The sequence below is a fragment of the Protopterus annectens genome, chromosome 1.part1 (genome assembly GCF_019279795.1).
Source record: "Protopterus annectens isolate FY-2018-M chromosome 1.part1, PAN1.0, whole genome shotgun sequence".
NCBI classification, from domain to species: Eukaryota; Metazoa; Chordata; order Ceratodontiformes; family Protopteridae; genus Protopterus; species Protopterus annectens.
In genome coordinates, this window is record NC_056726.1 from 1,346,412,262 (window position 1) to 1,346,432,484 (window position 20,223).

The 20,223-nt window shown below is 39.7% G+C and overlaps 1 protein-coding gene across 3 annotated transcripts in view; it reads right to left on the reverse strand.

The window, feature by feature from the left end:
- LOXHD1 (lipoxygenase homology PLAT domains 1) overlaps positions 1-20,223 on the reverse strand; it is a 2,432,812-nt gene that overhangs the window by 1,060,920 nt on the left and 1,351,669 nt on the right. The gene's annotated exons all lie outside the window — the stretch shown is intronic.

Sequence of the window (20,223 nt, forward strand, 5' to 3'; positions counted from 1 at the left end):
ATATAATGTGGAAAAATTGGATCAAGTGATAATATAATGGAAAATTAAGAAGATTAACAGAGACAATATTTATTATGAAAAAAAAGTGCTGCCTATGTGTCTTTTGATCCCGGATATCATGAGAATAAAGGAGACAGGCAAGGCTATAGGTGGTCCAACTTAAGACGGGATGCTAGTATTCATACAACAAATTATGATAGAGAGGCCGATAATGGAAGTGGCAATACCTTAATCAATAAGGAAATGGAATTTGATGAACTTCTCATTGCAGAAGCAGGTACAATGGAGATTGTTGAATGTGTAGGAACTAAAACAAACAATATAGTGCAAAATGGTAGAACGGCAACTGAAACTTTATTGAATTTCAATGGAACAAATGAGAATACTGCTCATAGGTTCATAGGTTGATACTAGGCTATCTGCCCTAGGGCATTTATAAGCCTAGCCAGAGTGTGTTTGGCTTTCGCCACCCTTTTAGATTAGTTGACTGTGCCTCTGTATAGTAGGTCACAGAAGGTAGCCCTTTTAAGGTTAGTTAATTGTACCTCTGTCAAGCAGGGACACAGAAGAGATCCCAGGGGTAAACTTACGATCTCCCATCCACTCGTCAAGATTTCTCTTGAAGAGGGTCAGTGAGGGGCTCTGCCTAACATGGATTGGGATTTTGTTCCAGAGTGAGGGGAGCCTCTGGGATATGAATCTCTCCCTCCAGCATGTCCTATTTATTTCTGTGCTGAGGTTCAAGTCCCTGGAGCATGTAGCTCTAAGGGATTTGGATTTCCTGAAGTGAAGCATGTCCATTAATTCTGGGTTGGACATGGCTTTATACATCAGACACAGATCGCCTCTGAGTAGGCGGTATGCAACTGAGTAGAGCTGGAGTTTCTTTAGCTGAACTGCATAGGGCATCTGTTTGAGTCCCTTGATCCTCTTGGTGAGGTATTTTTGGGGTATTTCCATTTGCTGCAGGTGTCGGGTAAGGTACATCCCAAATGGGGCATTGTATTCAATTATGGGCCTGATAAGTGATGAGTAGAGGGGCACAATGACCTCTCTTGATCAAGATGTGAACCCTTTCGTGATAAGGTGTGCTATATAGAAGGTCTTTCTAACCACTTTGGCAACGTGATTGTCAAAGGAGAGATTGCTATCTACTTGGGTCCCCAAGTCCCTAATTACTTCTTCCGTGCCAATGGATTACCACCTATGTGGTAATTTGTGGGCACTTTGTTTTTCCCAAAGGGGATGACTATGCACTTTTTAGCATTTAGCTTTAGGCCATGGCTCTGGCACCAGTTATCCGTCTCTATGAGACCCTTTTGGAGGATGCTTGTGTCAGCCGGAGAGTTGATTATGGCACCCAGTTTGCAGTCATCTGCGAACTTGGTCAGCCATAGTCCACCCGTGTTAGCCTGTACCTCGGAGAAATATATACCGAACAAGAAAGGTCCCAGGACTGAGCCTTGTGGGACGTCACTTGTAACTGATTTAGAGTCTGACATGGCACCTGCTATTCTGACCATGTGGGTTCTATCCCTGAGCCAGTTTGCAACCCATCGTGTGACATAGGGGTTGATATTTAAGCTGGTGAGCTTATTTATGATGCCCGAGTGGGGTATTGTGTTGAAGGCTTTTGCGAGGTCCAGGTAGGCTGTGTGGACTACCTTCCCTTCATTTATAGCTTTGGTAACTGTTTCAAAGAAGTCGACCAGGTTCAAGAGGCAAGATCTGCCCTTAACAAAGCCAAATTGGGTAGGATCCAGTGTCTGAAGGTTCCCAATGTCTTTGTTTATGATTTCCATGATGATATGCTCCATGATTTGCAGACCAGGCTAGTCAGGCTTATAGGGCAATAGTTTCCGGGGTCTGTTGTGGCACCACCTTTGTAGAGCGGAACCACTGTTGCTGTACGCCATTCCTTGGGTACATATCCTGTAGTAAGGCTGAGATTGAACAGTGACTTTATATGAGGGTTTAATTCTTCTTGGAACTCATGTAAGACGCAGCCCGGGACACCGTCTGGTCCCATTGATGCTGTGTTTTTTGCTTTGGAGAGGGCAGCTCTCACCTGTGCATCTGTGATCTCAGGAAGGCTACACTCTGTTGGGATAGACATTTGCTCTTTGGGGGGGGGGGGTTTGCACTGAACCTTTCTGCCATGATGTTGGCAATTTCTGTGGGTTCAGTGTATTTTTTGCCATTTTTCACTAACTCAGAGCATATTTGGGAGTTGCCTCCCAGGTTCCTGACATAACTAAAGAAGGCCTTGTGATTATCTTTACTGTCTTGTGCAATTTTTCTTTCTAAGCTGGCCTTAGATGATTTTATGAGGGATCGTAGTTTCTTGCTAGTACTGATCAGAGACGCCTTCCCTTTTTGGGATTTTGCTCTATCACGTAGTAGCTTTCTCCTACTGTTGTATAGCTTATTTATGGCCTGGGTCCTGCCTTTGGAGGAGTGAGTCTTGGTTTTATTTGGGATAGCATTCTCCATGCATTCCTGTAGGTGTCCATAGAATGCTTTTGTAAAGGATTCAGCATTTTGGGCCATATTTTCCACTGGCCCGGGGGCTTTGAAGGATTCCACCTCGGTTTTGAGAAGGGTGAAGTTTGCTTTTGAGAAGTTCTTCACCGTGATTTCCTTGGCTGGGGGTGGGGACGGAATATGGATGTCCAGTGAGATTAGTTTATGGTCTGATCTTACCAATGAGGGGTATACATAGAGACCTCATGTTGGTGATGACCAGATCCTATATGTTTTCCCCTCTTGTGGGAGTGGTGACCAGTTGTTCCATAGCATTTGAATTTATAAATTCTAGGAAACATTGGGCGAGGGTGTTTGGGCTTGAGTAGTTTTCCAATCAATGTTTGGGTAGTTGAAGTCACCCAATATAATGGTGTATGGAGAGACCTTCATATTCTCCAGTGTTCTCAGGAAACTTTCCTTAGGAGCCCATCCTAAAGTGTCAAAAAACTTAAACAGAGTTGAGGAGAAGGGACCGTTACACAGTCAAGTGTCGGCGATAAAGAGACGGAAGACAATGAACCAAGGTACAATTTGTCAAGCTTTGTGTTCTCTAATGAACAATTAAAATTACTGAAACTGGGTTTAAATTTTATACCCTTGAGGAGGGCTGATATTAGTTATACATTGTTGTCCTTGAAGAAGTTTACTTGAGCACAGAATTGAAATTATTTATTATAGGGTGTGAACATGACAAAAAAAGTTTTTTTTTTTAATCTTCAGCTTTCAGTCCTAATTTGAATAGCACTTTAAAGGAGTTTGAGAGGGCTTATGAGTGACACACCCAAACTGTTAAATAATAAGCAAAGAGTAGCTATTATAATTTAATGAAAGAACAGTTTAAAATCTTAAATGAGTAGAACATTTTTTTGACTTGAGATATATGAAGGGCAATAAGGGTAAAGGGATGGTAATTATGGACCAAAGTTACTATACAGAAAAACTAGAAGGTATACTAGCTAATTGTGAAGAGTATTTAAGAGCTAATATGGTAGAAGCATGGAGGAGCTATAAAAACATTGCCTCCTTTTATATGATCAGTTAATGGAGTGTAACATCGGTATGAAGCTGTATGAGTTTTTATTGGTAGAAAATCCTTGCTAGGTGTTCTTTTCGGCATACTGAAAATTCATAAGGACCCAATCAATCCACCCTTTCGGCCTATTGTGTCAGCACCTCAATATGATACTGAAAATATTTCTTTATTTTTGGATTATTTATTTAACCCACTTGTTTGTAAATTGGATTCTTACATTAGAGACTCATGGGATTTTTTAGACAAAATGTGGTTATTTGGTGAGAGTTATAAACTGAGTGCTGGTAAAAACGTTTGTGTAACCATTGATATTTGCTCTCTCTTCACTTGTATTCCACAAAAACAAGGAATTGATTATGTAAAACATTTTTTAATTAATTTTCTAATTTTATTATAAGTCAAATCAGTTTGTGTTGTGAACTACTCGTGTTAGTGGTAAACAATAATTATTTTTTGTTTAACAAACATGTCTATAAACAAATGACAGGTATAGCCATGGGGTCAGCAGTGGTTCCCGCCTTTGCCAATCTAGTATGAGGTTGGTGGGAGCATGAAATATTTTCAACCCTGGTTATGAAATTTAAAATTGTTTATTATAATAGGTTTATAGATGATTTGTTTTTGATTTTAGAAGATAGTGAAACAGAGATGAACACTTTGATTTATGAGATGAATTCAACTTCAAAATTCTTGAAATTTATTAAAGGGGAATGTGGACTTGAATTAGCTTTTTTGGATGTGTACTTGAAATGGAATACTATTACAGACACTTTTGAGAGTAGAAGTTTTAGAAAGGGTGCTTTCAGTAACAATTATTTAAATTACTTAAGTAACCATCCCAAGTTTATTAAACACAACATTCCTTGGGGGCAATTAATCAGTGCCTCCAGAATGACGTTAGTGGACAGCCATTTTGAAGAAGGGGTATTAGATATCATTGAGTTGTTTAAACTGAGGGGATGTGATGTTAACATGTTGTTTAGAACAGCCGAAGAGATTAGATCAATGAAAAAATAATTTTCCCTCCTATTTTGTTGAAAGGTTTTTGTAAAGGGACCCCTGAATATAACAATAACACAGTTATATGCAATGTAGATATGACTGTTAATAGGGAGAATATATGTTCAATTATCCACAACAATTGGAAAATATTACAAGGAAACACATATTTAATTAAAAGTGTGGGAACACATCCCAAATTTGCTTTTAGAAATTCTTACAACTTGAACATTTTGCAGAGATGACACTAATTATAATGACCCTAGACTTCTAAGTACTAAACCCAAAGGTATGTATAAATGTGGTCAATGTTCCATTTGCAGGTTTATTATGGAAGGGCCTTTTTTGTTGTTAGAACATTTTAATTATATTATTCCAATACCAGGGATATTTACTTGCAAATCCAAAGGAGTGGTTTATATTAGTGTATGTAGTGAATGTAATGTTTATTACATTGGTATGACTATCAGAATAGTGGAAACCAGAGTTAAGGAACATCTTTACACTATAAAAAATAGAAATGATAGGGATGCATTATACAAACACTCCTTGGAATGCAATAAGTTTCACATGTTCTTTTTCATGGTAGTAGAAAAAAGGTAAATCCCTTGGCAATTAAAACTAGGAGCTGATTTATTTCCTGTCTTGAATAGGGCTATTAACATCAAATGTTTTTTAAAAGATAGAAGACTAACATTTTTAACTGACTTTATGTCACTGGCTATTTATATAGTATTTTTTATTTATTTTTTATTTTACATTTGTTGACCGGGCTAGTCTAGCTGGATACATGTCCTTTTTCAGTAGAGCCTGGGGGAGATATCAGCAAGACATGGTCTAAATACAATAGTACAAGTTCAACACACAAAAAAAATATATATATATATATATATATAAAAAAAATAGCAAAAAAAAAAAAAATAAAACTCATCCAATACAGAATATATTATTAAGGAAACAAATCATAAAACAGTGAAATTTCAAGTATGAGACATATCAGGTTAGGGTTAGTTAAACAAAGGAAAAGTTAGGTGAGAAGTAATGTAGCAAAAGGAGTTACTAAAGAAGAGAAAAAAAAAAGAGGATAAAAAAAAAGAAAGTGATAAGAAAAAGTAAGGATAAGATGGGGAAAAAAAAAAAAGAGGTAAGCACTGGATAGGTTAGATAACTTAGTAGAGGTAGGGTAGATGACTGTCTGGTTCTGAACGGAACAGGGTGAGCCAGTGAGTTTTGAGGAGAAGAAAGCTTTATAAATGAAGATAATGGAGAGGAGAGTGAGGAGAAGATTTCAGGAGATTTCAGGATTTACCTGGAGAATTAGAGAAGGTCTAGAGAAGCTCTTGTTGTTAGGTTAGGTTAGTGGGTTTGGACTATCAGTTTTTGAGATGGATGAAGGGTGATTAGATTAGGTAGATGGTGATTAGATAGATTAGGGTAGATATGTTGTGGGTTAGGGTTATAAAGGATAATGCTGGGTGAGTTGGTGAAAAATTTAATCAGGTGTTGGTGTAGGTTAATGCATGCAAATCGTATATGTTATTTATAAGCCATTTCAATTTTGTGAGGTTTATTTCTTGAGAGATAGTAAAAATGGGGAGGCATAAAAGGGAGTAGAGAATAAGTGTGTGTGTGTGTAATTTTAATTTTAGCAGGGGGGAAAGGGGTTTTCCTTCCTGTAGTACCCCATTTTTTTTTTTTTATCTTTATGGTATTATTGATATGGATGTCAAAGTTGAGATTATTGTCAAGTTTGAGAACTGAGGGTAGAGTGTGTAGTAGAGTATAGTAGGATATGCTAGTATGGTAGAGTTGGAGAGAGGAGACAGAGAGAGAGGGAGTATATGAGTAAGCGAGTAGAGTTTTTTTTTTTTTTTAGGTTTTAGAGGGAGAGAACCATTTTTCAACTATGTTGAATACTTTTTGGGTGAGAGCATGAAGGTCATGGATGATGTAGCTGACATAATATAGTTTAAGTCATCATATATATTGTAGGTGTGGCTTGTGGGATATAGCTAGGCAGGTCATTTATAAATATAGAGCCAAGTATGGATCCTGAGGGACTCCTAAAGGTAACAGGTAAGGGGTGGATAAGTGTTTTGCCAAAAAGTTTGCTTGTGTGTTGGTTGTCAAGGTAGGATTGGAACCATTTTATTATGGGTGGGAGGAATTTAGAGAGATTATTTTAGGATGTTTTTTTAGTGGTTTTGGTACCATGTCGTCGAGCTCGATGAATAGAGCAGAAAATAAAGCAGAAGAAAAAGGTTGTTCAGGTTTTGTGCCAGTGACAAATATGAGTGTGGTGAGTGGTAGAGGGCAGTGTATTTCCATATTATTATTCATGTTTTACATCTTGTACACATTTTTATTCTTAAAATTTATCTTTATTAGTGTAAGTATTTTAGTAATGTTTTAATGTGTTAATTAGATGATTAGTATAAGATGAATATATATTGCTTTTGGTCTATGAGTTAATTGTATTGTTCTGAAGAAGACACTTTGTGGATGAAAGTGGTGATTAAACACTCTATACGCTAAATATTTGGCTGTCATCCTTTTGAGTGTTCAGTGGATATATTTTTTGGTTATTAAACACAGTAAAGTTCAATTTCCCTTAAGAGCACACAGAGACCGCAGTCAGTCTGGATCAGGTTTCTTACTCTTTCTCCAGATCCCAAATAAGAGTCCCCACTGGCACAACTATAGGGTTGAGCTCTCAGCTGAGCAGCCAAACCAAGACCTGCACCACCCTTTCTGTCCAACCAGTGCTTCATGTCCCTGGCCAAGTAGCTGATGCACACACTTTCAGGTTTTATTTATAGACACACACACACAGACACACACACACACACACACAGACACAGACACACACACACACACACACACACACACACACACACACACACACACACACACACACACACACACACACACACACCCCTGGGAAAGGCTTGCACAGATTTACTAGCTATGTCCCTTTCTGCCCAGACTATAAGGTCATTTTCACCACTACCAGCCACTATTTATCAGCTACTTTAAGGCCCTTGGCAAAGGGTGTCCAATCTTACTATGTAAGGTTGATATTAATCTAAATGGTAGTTTGACCAAAAGCAAGACTATTAGGAGTGTCACCAAATAGATATGCAAGTACACTAAGAGCTTAAATATCTCTAGACAGACCAGATGCAATTGAAAGGTTTAAATATATTTCATTATAAATAAAAGAACAAGACAATACTAAATATGTATGTATGTACATTGATATCAGTGTTCAAATTCACAGGAAATATTTAAAACAACATTGCAGGACAGTCTCAAATAAATACAGAACACATCTAAGCTATATGCCACTATATTTCTAACTGAATTTAAGAGAAATTACTGTACCCAGGTTAACTTACTTACAGCAAGGCAAGACAGAGGTGGTGAGTGGATGTTTCCAGGTCAAACACTAGATACAAAATGCACAGTCACTCTCTCAGAGTGTTCTTAAATTAATATCAAATATTACTGCTGGGGAACTTGTAGCATAACATCACTTTTTTCCACCTGACTTCAGTTCCCAGGCTCAAAACAACCATTGCTAGAAACTGCAAGCATTTAGCATCTTCCTGTGAAAATACATAGACAAAGGCTTTTTGCTTAGAGCTGTGTAGCTGTTAAAAGTCATAAAGTAATAAAACACTTCCATATCTCAAGCCTGGTAATTACTTCTCTTTCAAGATAATACAAAAACCTTCTATCTCTAGACATTGTGTCTGCTACTGTACTGAAACTGAGAGGTAACATTGTTTGTTTATGTCCCAGCAATAAAGTACTTCTCCTGTTAAAATACATACATCTAAACAATTAGAATGTTGTTGTGTCTTTCGGCTTTTCCTGGTTAGGGGTCGCCACAGCGGAACTCCGGTCCGCTAATGATTGGTAGTTGATTTTTACATGCCGAGTTAACAGCCCTGATGCACAACCTTCAACGAAGGTACGCCCATTCACGCATGTCTCCACGCAGAAAACACTCTAGACTGGAATCGAACCGGACAGCGTCTTACTGTGAGGCGACAACACTACCACAGCACCACTAAACAATTAGAATAATGTATAAAAATATCTCTTCAACACATATGTCTATACAATATGACATAGAGGTCTAATACATTTGTAACTCAGGCATATGTTTACAAAATCCAGACAGCTGTGCTGACAGTATCTCTGTCACACTTCTATACAAGTCATATTAATGTTTACAAATGACATTTAATTACTTACAAAATTCCAGATAGCTGGGCTGGCAATATTTTATTTTGTGATACCCTTGTTCACTTTGGTTGTAGTAATCTCTCTGTGTCCCCTTGCCATGGGAGATCTTGTAAGAATGGTAGTACTTAATGCAAGGTAGTATGTGTTCTGCAGGTAGAATGGTAGGACTTAATGCAAGGTAGTATGTGTCTTGCAGGTAAGACTTTCAGTGTCTTTAGTGACTTTTTCCCACTCTTTCACAAAAACACTTAGTCTGAAAAAAAGTTTGGGGTGTGGGTTATGGGGGTAGATGAGTTAAAGAAATGATGGATTGTAGGAGAGTTTCAGGTGTGTGAGAGGGGCAAGTTCAGCAATCTGCTGTTTCTATTCAGGGTCTTGTCCCTGATGGTCACCAAACTGCTCATTTTTGTTTTGCCATTTTTCTTGCATTGGGCTCTCTTAAACTATTTAGATTTGTACTGCCTCTGAAGGGAAACTTTGCAGTATAATTTCTACTGTAGTTGGGGAAACTGCTACTTCACTGACTGCATTGTCTTTCCCTTCTCCTCCAGTTTTAAATGACTGCTCTGCACGAGGTCTAAAAAGCAACTCCTTCTCAAATGCAGAATTGAGAAAATGAGCCTTAACATGGGCCGGCAAGGGGTAGTAATCATTCAGGCACATCTCCTTATCATTGACCCAAAGCTGCTGCCACAAGAAGATCAACTGTGCAGATTTTCACACAATGTACAGATTTTTGTGTCATATTTTTGATGTGTCTGTTATAAAATTGTAGTTTTCTGGCAAATAATTGGAAAATCATTGAAGACTGGAGTAAGACAATAATGACAAACATTTGAGTTTCAGTCTTCACACCCTTCAGAAGATCCCTGCTAATGCAAAACCTGTTATTATATCAACTTTCAATGTTTGTAAAAGCAATATTTAAAAAATTGTCCCTATGTAGAGGCATTTGTCTCCCATTATTTATGGCTTTGTCTAGATATCTTGTTGTAAGAGGTTGAGAGGTAGGAGAAAATGCCTTAATAGCATCATAGCCACACTGGATGTAATGCTTTGTTATGTAGGAAGACAGGCTACATAATTCTAGTACCAGATCTATCAGAGGCTTTATACGGAATCTCCTCAGCTTATCCTTTAACTTAGGCAAGGTATTCCCTGGTATTTCAATGTGTGTGTTTGGCAGCTAAGAGTCCTGAAAAACAAGGTGGCAAAGGTATAGAGTTTCTTTCTAAAGGAGTTTAGGATTTTACTTTCCTTGCCAAAACTGGCTATACCCTAGCAGAAACTGGGTCAGAAATAGGATTTTTATAAATATACTGCAGGAATCCACAACCATGTAAGAATGGTCTGGTTTCCTGGAAACAGAGTGTTAGAAATCTGGCTCCAAAGATGTACTACTAAAGGCATTCACCAAAGTTTCTTTTACTGGAGTTACTGCTAAGAGTTTTGTTTCAAGTCAGCTCAGGATGTTCCTGTATCTCTTCTGGGCATGTGAAAACTTTGTAGACTCCCATTTGACATGATCCTTCATTATGCTGAGGGTATTACCATATGCAAATCCCATGGGAGGGAGGGAAGAAAAAGAGAAGATGTCCTCTGTATCTAATTCATAAATGTGAGGGGAAGACATTTCTTCCAGATAGGCTAGTTCATGTACCTTTGAGTCAATTCCATGGGTATAGGGTGTCCCCTTGTTCATAGGTTCATACATTCATAGGTGTGTACTAGGCTAATGGCCCTGGGGCCTTTACAAGCCTAGCCCATAGTAGTGCCCTGGTATTGTGCCACCTGTCATTAGTTCCTAGTGTCTCTATCAAGTAGATCCACTGGAGTGATCCCGGGGTGAACTTTCTATTTGCCATCCACTCATCAAGATTTCTCTTGAAGAGGGCTAGTGAGGTGCTCTGCTTGACATGTATGGGAAGTCCATTCCAGAGCATCGGCAATCTCTGGATTATGAACCTGCCCTTCCAGCATGTTCTATTGATTGTGGTAATGAGGTTGAGATCTTTGGAGCATGTGGTGCGGAGGGATTGGGATTTTTTTAGATGTAGCATTTCTAACAGAGCTGGGTCACACATGGCTTTGTAAGTCAAGCAGAGATCGCCTCTTATTAGACGATATGAGACAGAGAATAGTGGGGTTATTTTGAGTCTGTCCATGTAGGACATGTGTGTAAGGCTTAGGATCCTCTTCATGAGGTACTTGTGTGGCCTTTCCAGCTGTTGCAGGTGTCTAGTGAGGTACATGGCAAATGGGGCATTAAACTCCATGACTGGTCTAATGAGGGAAGAGTAGAGAGAAATGATGACCCCTTTCTTCCTGGCTGCAAAACCCTTGGTAATGAGATGTGCCACATAGGACTTTCTGACCACAGTGGCAATGTGGTGGTTGAAGGAGAGGTTGCTGTCAACCTTTGTCCCCAGATCTCTTATAAAGCCTTCAGTGTTTAGTGGGCTCCATCAATGTGGTAATTAGTGGGAACTGAGTTTTTCCCAAAGGGGATGAGGACACATTTTTTGGCATTAAGCTTAAGCCTATGGTTTCAACACCAGTCATTGGTCTCAGTGAGGCCTTTCTGTAGGCTGTCTGCATCACTTGGGGAGTTAGTAATGGCTCCAAGCTTGCAGTCGTCTGTGAATTTGGTCAGTCAGAGTGCCTCCATGTTAGCCTGGACTTCTGAGAAGTAGATGCCAAACAGAAGAGGAACCAGGATCGGTCCCTGTGGGACTCCACTCATGACTGGTCAGCAGTCTGACTTGGAGTCTGCTACTTTCACACTGTGTGTTCTATCTGTGAGCCAATTTGCAACCACCTAATGATACTGGGGTTGATGCCTAGTTTGGTGAGTTTATCAATAATTCTTGAGTGAGGAATGGTATCGAAGGCCTTGGCCAGATCGAGGTAGGTTGTATGAGCTGCCTTATCTTCATCCACTGCTCTGGTTACTGACTCAAAGAAGTCAACCAGGTTGAGCAGGTATGATCTACCTTTCACAAAACCAAACTGCGTGGGGATCTAGTGTTTGGAGATTCCCTGTATCCTTGTTAATTAGGTCCATGATGATGCGCTCCATAGCCTTACATATCAGCCTCATCAGGCTAATGGGGCAATAATATCCAGGGTCTGTAGTCATTCTTCCTTTATGGAGAAGATGACTGTAACAGTGTGCCATTCGATAGGGACAAAGCCAGAGGTGAGGCTGTGACTGAACAGAGCACACAGATGTGGTGCCAGTTCATTTTGTAATTCATGTAGAACACAGCCATGGATATTTTTGGGTCCCATGGAAGCTGTATTCTTGGCCATAGACAATGCAGCTTTAACCTATGCTGCAGTAATGCAGGGTGCCTGGCATTCATCTGGTATTGAGATTGGCCCTTTAGTGGGGGAGAGAGGGGTAAAGTTGGCACTGAATCTGTCAACAAGTATGTTGGCAATATCTGTTGGCTCAGTATAGAAGGTACCATTGTGCAGTAATTCAGAGCAAATCTGGGTATTGCCATGGATATCTTGATATAACTAAAAAAGGCTTTGTGGTTGTTTTTAGTATCTGCCACAATTCTGCCTTCATAGCTAGCTTTGGAGATTTTGATGAAGGATCTCAACTTTTTGTTGAGGCTAATCAGGGAATTTTTCCAGTCTTGGGACTTCACCTTTTTCTGCAACAGTTTCTTCCTTCAGTTGTAGAATTTATTAATGGCAGAGGACCACCAGAATGGCTTCCTTTTTTTGGAGGAGAGCATATTGGTTCTGTTGGGTATGGCTACTTCCATGCATTTATGTATGTGTTCGTACAGTACATTGATGTATGATTCGGCAGTCATGCATCTATTTTCCATTGGCATGGGTGCCATGAAGTTAGCCACCTCTGTTTTTAGGAGTCCAAAGGCAGCTTTGGAGAAGTTTTTCATGGTGGATACCTTTGTGATGGGTGTAGGTGAGATGTGGATTTCCATGGTGATTAATTTGTGGTCGGATCTAACTAGGGAGGAACTGATTATTGGTGTAGAGCAACAGTTGCCCATGTTAGTAATAACCAGGTCAAGGATGTTGCTTCCTCTACTGGGGGTAAGAATGAGCTGGTCCAGGCATTGGAATTGATGAATTCCAGGAAGCGTTGGGCCAGTGCATTGGAGCTTGAGTAGTTTTCCCAGTTGATGGAGGGGTAGTTGAAGTCTCCTAATATGAGAGTGTTGGGTTGGACCTTGATAGATTCCAGGGTGCTTAGGATGGGGAGTGAGAGTCTAGGGACATGGTTGGGGACCTATAGCAGGCTATGACCTGGATCGCAGTCTTACCCAATGTTAGTTGCACATATAGTATCTCAGATGCATTATGCTGGGATACTAGTCTGGAGGTGTGCATATCCTTTATGAATATGGAGACACCACTGCCTTTGTAGCTTCGGTCCATGTTTCAGGGCCAAAAGGTGTGAAATGAGTTTCAACCTGGTAGCGCAAGGGTGCTTTCTGCTGCTTTAAACCAGGTCTCTGTTACAGCACAAATGTAGATGTTCTCCATCTAGAGGAGTGCTTTGAGCGAGTGCATCTTGAGATTTAGACTTCTAGCATTGAGCAGCATTGACCCTCAGATTGCATTTATTTATAGCTGTTATGGTGGTAATATGGTCTTTGGAACTCTGCCTATAAAAGGCACTAAAGGGGTGGCAAGAGCCTTAGCCAGTACCCGGAAACCAAGGGGTGACAGATGCAGGCCATCTCTGGCAAAGCATCGAGGTCTGTCAGTCATGTCATCCCAAGCAGACAGATACTGGATCCCCTTAGAATAACACCAGAAACTTAGCCAATTGTTGAAGTCAATATGTTTTTGTTTGTACTGCGGTATCATTCTGGGTGAGGGTAGGATACTGCTCAGGGCTAGTATCATACCTGCCTGGGCCACATAATCCGAGATCTCCACCATGTCTCTTTTAATGTAGTCCAGGGAGGTAAATCTCAGGTCATTCACACCCACATGGACAATGATAGGGTGATGAAGCAGAGTCAGAGTTTAGTGATTCACTAAATCACTAGTACTACTTGTACTTGTTGTGGAGTGACCTGAATGCATGTGTTATTTGTCGGATTCTGGCACCTGATAGACAGCTGACTGTTACCTTCTCCTTATTCAACCTAGTGAGTGGGATCATACCTTTCAACCATACCGATTTACTCAGTTTTTACTGCGTTTTGGGGTCCAAATGAAGGGGTGCCACAATTCCTGAGTGGCACCCCTTCATTTCCGATTTTTTCCTTTTGTGGTTTTTTTTCATTTTTTGGTTTTCGTGCTGTTGGAGCTGACGTCATCACGTGCGCAATGATGTCAGCTCCGTCAGGATGACCAGCCAATCAGAACTGAGCTCACTGAGCTCACACATCATTTCCGACTGGCCTGGCTGCAAATACAAGCGGGAAAAGCACTAGGATTATCTGCAGCAGCTCTGGTTTTGTTTGGGGGAACCAAGAATGAGGGGTAAGGAAACGAAGTGTGTGTGTGTGTGTGTGTGTGTGTGTGTGTGTGTGTGTGTGTGTGTGTGTGTGTGTGTGTGTGTTTTCATCTGGTGAATCCAAACTACATAAAGTCAAAGCACTGAGCGCCGTGAATCACTAAACTCTGACTCTGCTTCATCACCCTTACAAGTGATACTTCAACAGTCCTCATTTTTAAAATATCAACAAAACTGATATTTATATAGTGGGAAAACAGCTCTCACTCTAGTTGATAGGTAAGCAGAAACAATTGCCCTACTTCCAATCACAGGCAACCCAATGCCCAAAAAGTTGCCTAATGCAAATTTTACAGGTACAAAAGGAAATAAAAATAGTTAATCTTGCATCTCAAATTTTTACACTTCCAGCTGTTCATAACTAATTCTCTTTCCAAACCCATGCAAGAAAAATACAACAGTGATCAGTAATCAAAACTTTAGGCAAACAAATCTTTCAACACACTAAGACCACTTGCTCATTGTCTCCAGCTACCAGCTAAGTAATCTAACATATACAATGCCTTCCCCCATAACCATTACAAGTAAATATACCAGAATACTAAGTTAAAGACTCCATTCAGCAGTTTACTTGCCATTATAACCCTTCTAAAAATGTTTGTTTGTCTTTTCGGCTTTTCCTGGTTAGGGGTCGCCACAGCAGAACTCCGGTCCGCTAATGATTGGCAGTAGATTTTTATGGTGCTGAGTTGCCAGCCCAACGCCCAATCTTCAGTGAAGGCACGCCCATTCATGCATGTCTTTCAGAGGTTACTCAACCGAGGGGAGGACATGCAGACTCCACACAGAAGGCACTCCAGCCGAGAATCAAATGGGAGAACCTCTTGCTGTGAGGCAACAATGCTACCGCTGTACCACAGCGGCTTATAAAAATACAGTCATGAAATAATAAAATGACTGATAATGTGAGACTGAAATGCATTTATTTATAAGATTACAAAAAATTCATGGAAGATCATTAGTTGATCTAATAAGGGCTAAATATTTTGAGCAATGGTATTATTACAGTTAAGCCCTTAATGAATAAGGAGAGTGTGGTACACTGCAGTGAGGCAAACGTGGTTATATAGGGCTGTTACCTTGTAAGGATATCACATTAACATTATAGAATATTTTAATATTTTATGACTGACTACTTTATCATATAACAGCATTGTCAACAAAGTTTGTTAAAATTACTTTTGTATGATTAGTGTTTTAGTAGACTATAATGGGACAAAGATGTTTTCGATAGTGAACTTTGAACTGATAGTGATGGAGTTGAAACTTCATAAGGAGATTATTTCCATCCTTAATGAGAGACCTGTATAGTATCTGTTAAAATAAAACTACCTCTTTGACAATGTCTTCATCCACAGAGACATTTTCACTTCCCCTATAGGTTGCCATCAGTGATCACAAACTTAACCTTGCTATTAATAAGCCACATTCCTTTACAACTTCTAACCTGCAAAAACAGTTATAGATAGATATAGTATTTTAAACTCTTCATCATGCCATACTATTTAATATAAAACCTTTTAAATGGCACTGATACAAAGCTAAAAATGAGTGCAACATTCTGAAGGCTTACTATCAGGTGTGCAAAGCCAGAACAGTTGATTCCTGGAACAGTGAGACAAAAGTGATGATTGTCTCATCACTGCAAGTCCAAAAGAGTGAACCACCAGACTCGCCTCCCCCATTGCAGGAGGCATGGTAGTGCTTTTTGGTGTATAAAGAGCAATATGGACTTCTGGGTTTTCGAGTTTACTCCTTAATAACTATAGTGACAACCTGGCAATGGTGGTTGAAACAAAGGTGAGGCAGACAGTGTAATCTGACATTATAATAGCATAGTCTGAACTGAAAAGGTTGGAGCAAAGAGGCATACAGTGACAGAGAAAGAGAGAGATAGAGATGAGCATGAACATCTCAGGCAAAAAGGATTACTGGTGGCTGAAAAGAAGACTGCTGAATGCCAGAAGGTGTGAGGGTAGCATGAAAGGTTCAAGTGGAATGAAGACTGTGAATGAACAAGGGCAGCATGAGAGACTTTACATCACTCAAATGAATAATGCTATGGAGCATTCAGTGCATGCTGTACTGTGTCTTCAGTAAATTTTTATTCAGGTAGTAAGTGACCTTAAACTGTTATTGGGAACTGTCCTCAGAAATGAGGGAAACTCATGCTTGTCACTTAGCAGAACAGTTTCAGCACCATGGCTAATCTTTTAAAGAAATGTTAACATTCATATTTAGTTCAGATACATTTCAGTATATATGAATAACATCAGAACTAGTACATTTCACCTTATGCATTTGAGTATATATGTGAATATACTGGAGAATATGGAGTTAGGCATTTTAATGAATTCTTGGGTAGACAAAGCCACACAAATTATAAATATGCGTCTGAGCTGCTTGAATGACCTTAATATCCCATACGGTGCATGCATTCCATACTTTTAATGACTGCAAGAATATTTCATGGTGAAAGACAAGTTTAAATATTAATTTCTTATATTGCTATTTTATGTATGTGGTTACTCATTTTAATGGGCACATGTTTGTTGCAAATGCATGATTCTGGATGTTGGTATATGTAACCATGCACGTTAAAATTGTCAGCAAAATCATTACTATGGAACTAGAGTTTTATGATAGAAATGTTCTGAATTGGGCAGTTTTGTCATTATTGGTTCATGCATTTTGTTTCATTGCCTACAGTCTACTGGAAAAATGTTCAAACAATAAATTTAAAATGTGCTCTAACAAGTGTGCTGTATTATACAAGGAATATAATTTAATAAAGTAAGGAAGGTGCATCAAAGAAAAGAACACATGTATGTTTCTTGTTTTGTGTGCAAAGGGCCAATGATTTGAAAACAGCCCAAAGGTAATCTTTATCCACCACTGGTCAGATGCATTTTCTTTGGATGTGGTGTGGGTTTCAATGCTGTTTCAATGAATGTGAGTTTCAAGGGCAGAGAAGTTTTAATGCCAAGTCTATTTTCATGGTGAGACAGTATTGCTTTGTTTAGCAGATGTCTGTTAGTGTTTGTGCATTGTTGTGCTGCAAAATGTAAAAATAAAATCTAAATAATCATTGTAGAAGTAAAGCAGTATGCACACATTAAGTGTTTCTGGTAAATGGGGTAAATAGCCAGGTAATGGAACATTGGAATGGCTGCAGGGGGACTCTGGTGCCATATTTTGGTTGTCTGTTCTTCAGTTTGCGTTTGAAAGTTGGCATCCCACAATTCCACTGGAGTGGGTGGGGTTACATAATAATGTATGCAAAATAGATGTTAATCAGTGTACAGATTTGTACCTATTTTTCATGGGCCTTGTCCAGATTTTTGATGTTTCCAAGTTGAGAGGTATGAGTGGAATATCTGTGTGCCTCACTATTGAGTCACCTGTGATTAGTGTATTGGGCAAGGTGTTTAGCTTTAGGGGCTTAGGTTGAGGGGCACCCTGTGGAGGTGAGCTATGTGTCCTGTGGTTTGTGCTATGCTGTGTTGGTTGAGTGCATTTCTGTCGTGGAGGTCTCTGCTGTTTGGGTAAACTTCTATTGAGTGCCTCTGCAAAGGTGGGTGTGTGGTTTGTGTTTTTATGTGACAGCTGTGATAGTGGGTGTTCTGGAGGGCTATGTGTTCCATGTGGTGTGGTGCAGGTGTTGACCTTCTCCTCTTGACCAGCTAGTCCAGTCTTGGCTGGAGAGTGCATAGCTTCCAATTTGGAGATGCAAGTGCATCTCTCACAAGTCTGAGTGTTGGGAGATAAGAGGAGAGGGTTGTCTGTTTATATGAGGCAGTTGATACACTGCTTCAGAATGCTCAAGTGCAGCAGGTTAATAGGAGAAAGCACAGGGAATTGCCCTTTAATCATGCCAGGAGGGATGGTCATAACTACTAAGTACTGGAGCCATTTCCATGAAGAACGACTAGTGCTGATGGCTCTTAAGTGTGCTATAATAATTTCTACAAAAAACTGTTGAAGTGTGAAGTGACTATGCTATTTGAAGTGCAAGAGAGAAAGAACTAGCAAGATCTAAGGTAAAAACTGAAGAGCAGACTTTCTGGTACCAGTAATAGTTTACCTCAGCTAGGTGCTGCTGAGCAGAGTCAAGCTCAAACCCATGCAAATGCGGGCTTTTAAACCAGAAAGTTGAAAGGGATGGAAAACTGCCCAAACATTCAATAAACTGCAATTTCTGGGCCGGAAACCACTCCTCTTGTGGTAGATAGGCTTCCTAGTGCTTATCACTCCCACTGATAAACTAGAAGGCTTCCCTCCAACACAGAAAGACATGGGGGGTTCAGAAGCTTACAAACAGTCCTGGATACAGCAAATCTGTATTAGGACTAGGAAAGTTACAGGAAAGATGGGAAACAAGCATAAATGTGGGTTTTTAAACTAGAAGTTTGAAGGGGATGGAAAAACTGCCCAAACGGCCACTAAACTACACATTTTGGGCCAGAAACCACTGCTCCTGTGGTAGATAGGCTACATAATGCTTACCACTGTCAATGATAAGCTGGACAGCTTCCCTCCAACACAGAAAGGAGTGTGGGGGGTGGTGGAGGGCTCAGAATCTTACAAACTGTCCTGGATACAGCAAATCTGAATCTGGACTAGACTAGTTACAGGAAAGGTGGGAAACAAGCTTAGAACTTTTTTTATATACAACTTGTAAAGTAAATAACGAGGGTTGCTGCTGTACCAGCAAACGCTCGTCCAAGCAGTATGAAGTCAAAGTTAAAATAAATCAAAATTGCAGGACTGAGCTATAGACATGTGTTGAAAACAGTAGGATTTTTAAAAAACAAATGGACTAAGTATATATACTAATAAAAGATTGCATTTAGAGATACAATTTCTATTGGCACAGGTGTAGAGAGGAGAAGAGATTATGTGGGGTGGGAGCAGGAGCATTTCTACTGATATATTAGATGTGATTGAAGTAATTTTTTAAAGGAAGAGAGGTTTGTGGTGGTACAGATGGATGGTAGTAGGGAGTTCCATAGATGTACAAGTGCAAAGGATAGGAGATTTTTACCAGGGGGACGAGTGGGTTTATACAGTTCTATTAGGTTTTGATTGTTAGATCTTAAGACTCTTTCTGGGAGGTGCATTTTAAAGTTTGATTAAAGGGAGGGACAGAGGGAGGGGTTGAAAATGAGTTTGTGTGCATGAATAAATTGAGTGTAGGTGAGATAATTAGGCAGTTCTAACCAACTTTTTTTGTGAAGGGATACACAGTGATGAGTAGAAAACTTGTGGCTTGTGGTAAAGTTGGCAATTTTATTATAGCAAGAGGACAGTTTTGTTTTAAGAGAGGATTGTAGGTTTGTTAGGAGTGGGACACCATAAAGGAGAGAAGGGATGAGAAATGTGGTAGAGAGAGTGAACTTAGTAGAAGGAGTGAGGTAGTAATTATGGTGGTAGAGCATGGCAAGTTTCTGGTGTTTTTTTAATGTTTATTTGTAGGTGGGAGTTTAATTTAAGCTGGTCATCAATGAGGACACCTAATAGTTTGGCCTCAGATGCCAGTTCGAGAGATGTGTTGTTCTGGCTGGTGATGGAGAATGAGTTTCTATCTATAGTGGTGGTTTTAGAGGGGGTACATACCAGTTTGATTTTAAGGCATTCAGTGCTAGGTGATTATCTATCATCCATTGTTTAGTGATAGAGAATGTGTCTTGAGTTAGGTTTAAGAGTGTGGGGATGGAGGTGGCAAAACAGATTATAGTTGAATCATCTGCTCATTGGATAAGATTTGTGTTAGGGAATGAGCAGTAGAAATCATTTATGAATATATTGAAGAGGAGGGGACCCAGTATGGATCCCTAGAGAACACCACTGGGGGTGTGGAGGAATGAGGAGGTGGCTTTTTTCCATTTGACTGGTTGTC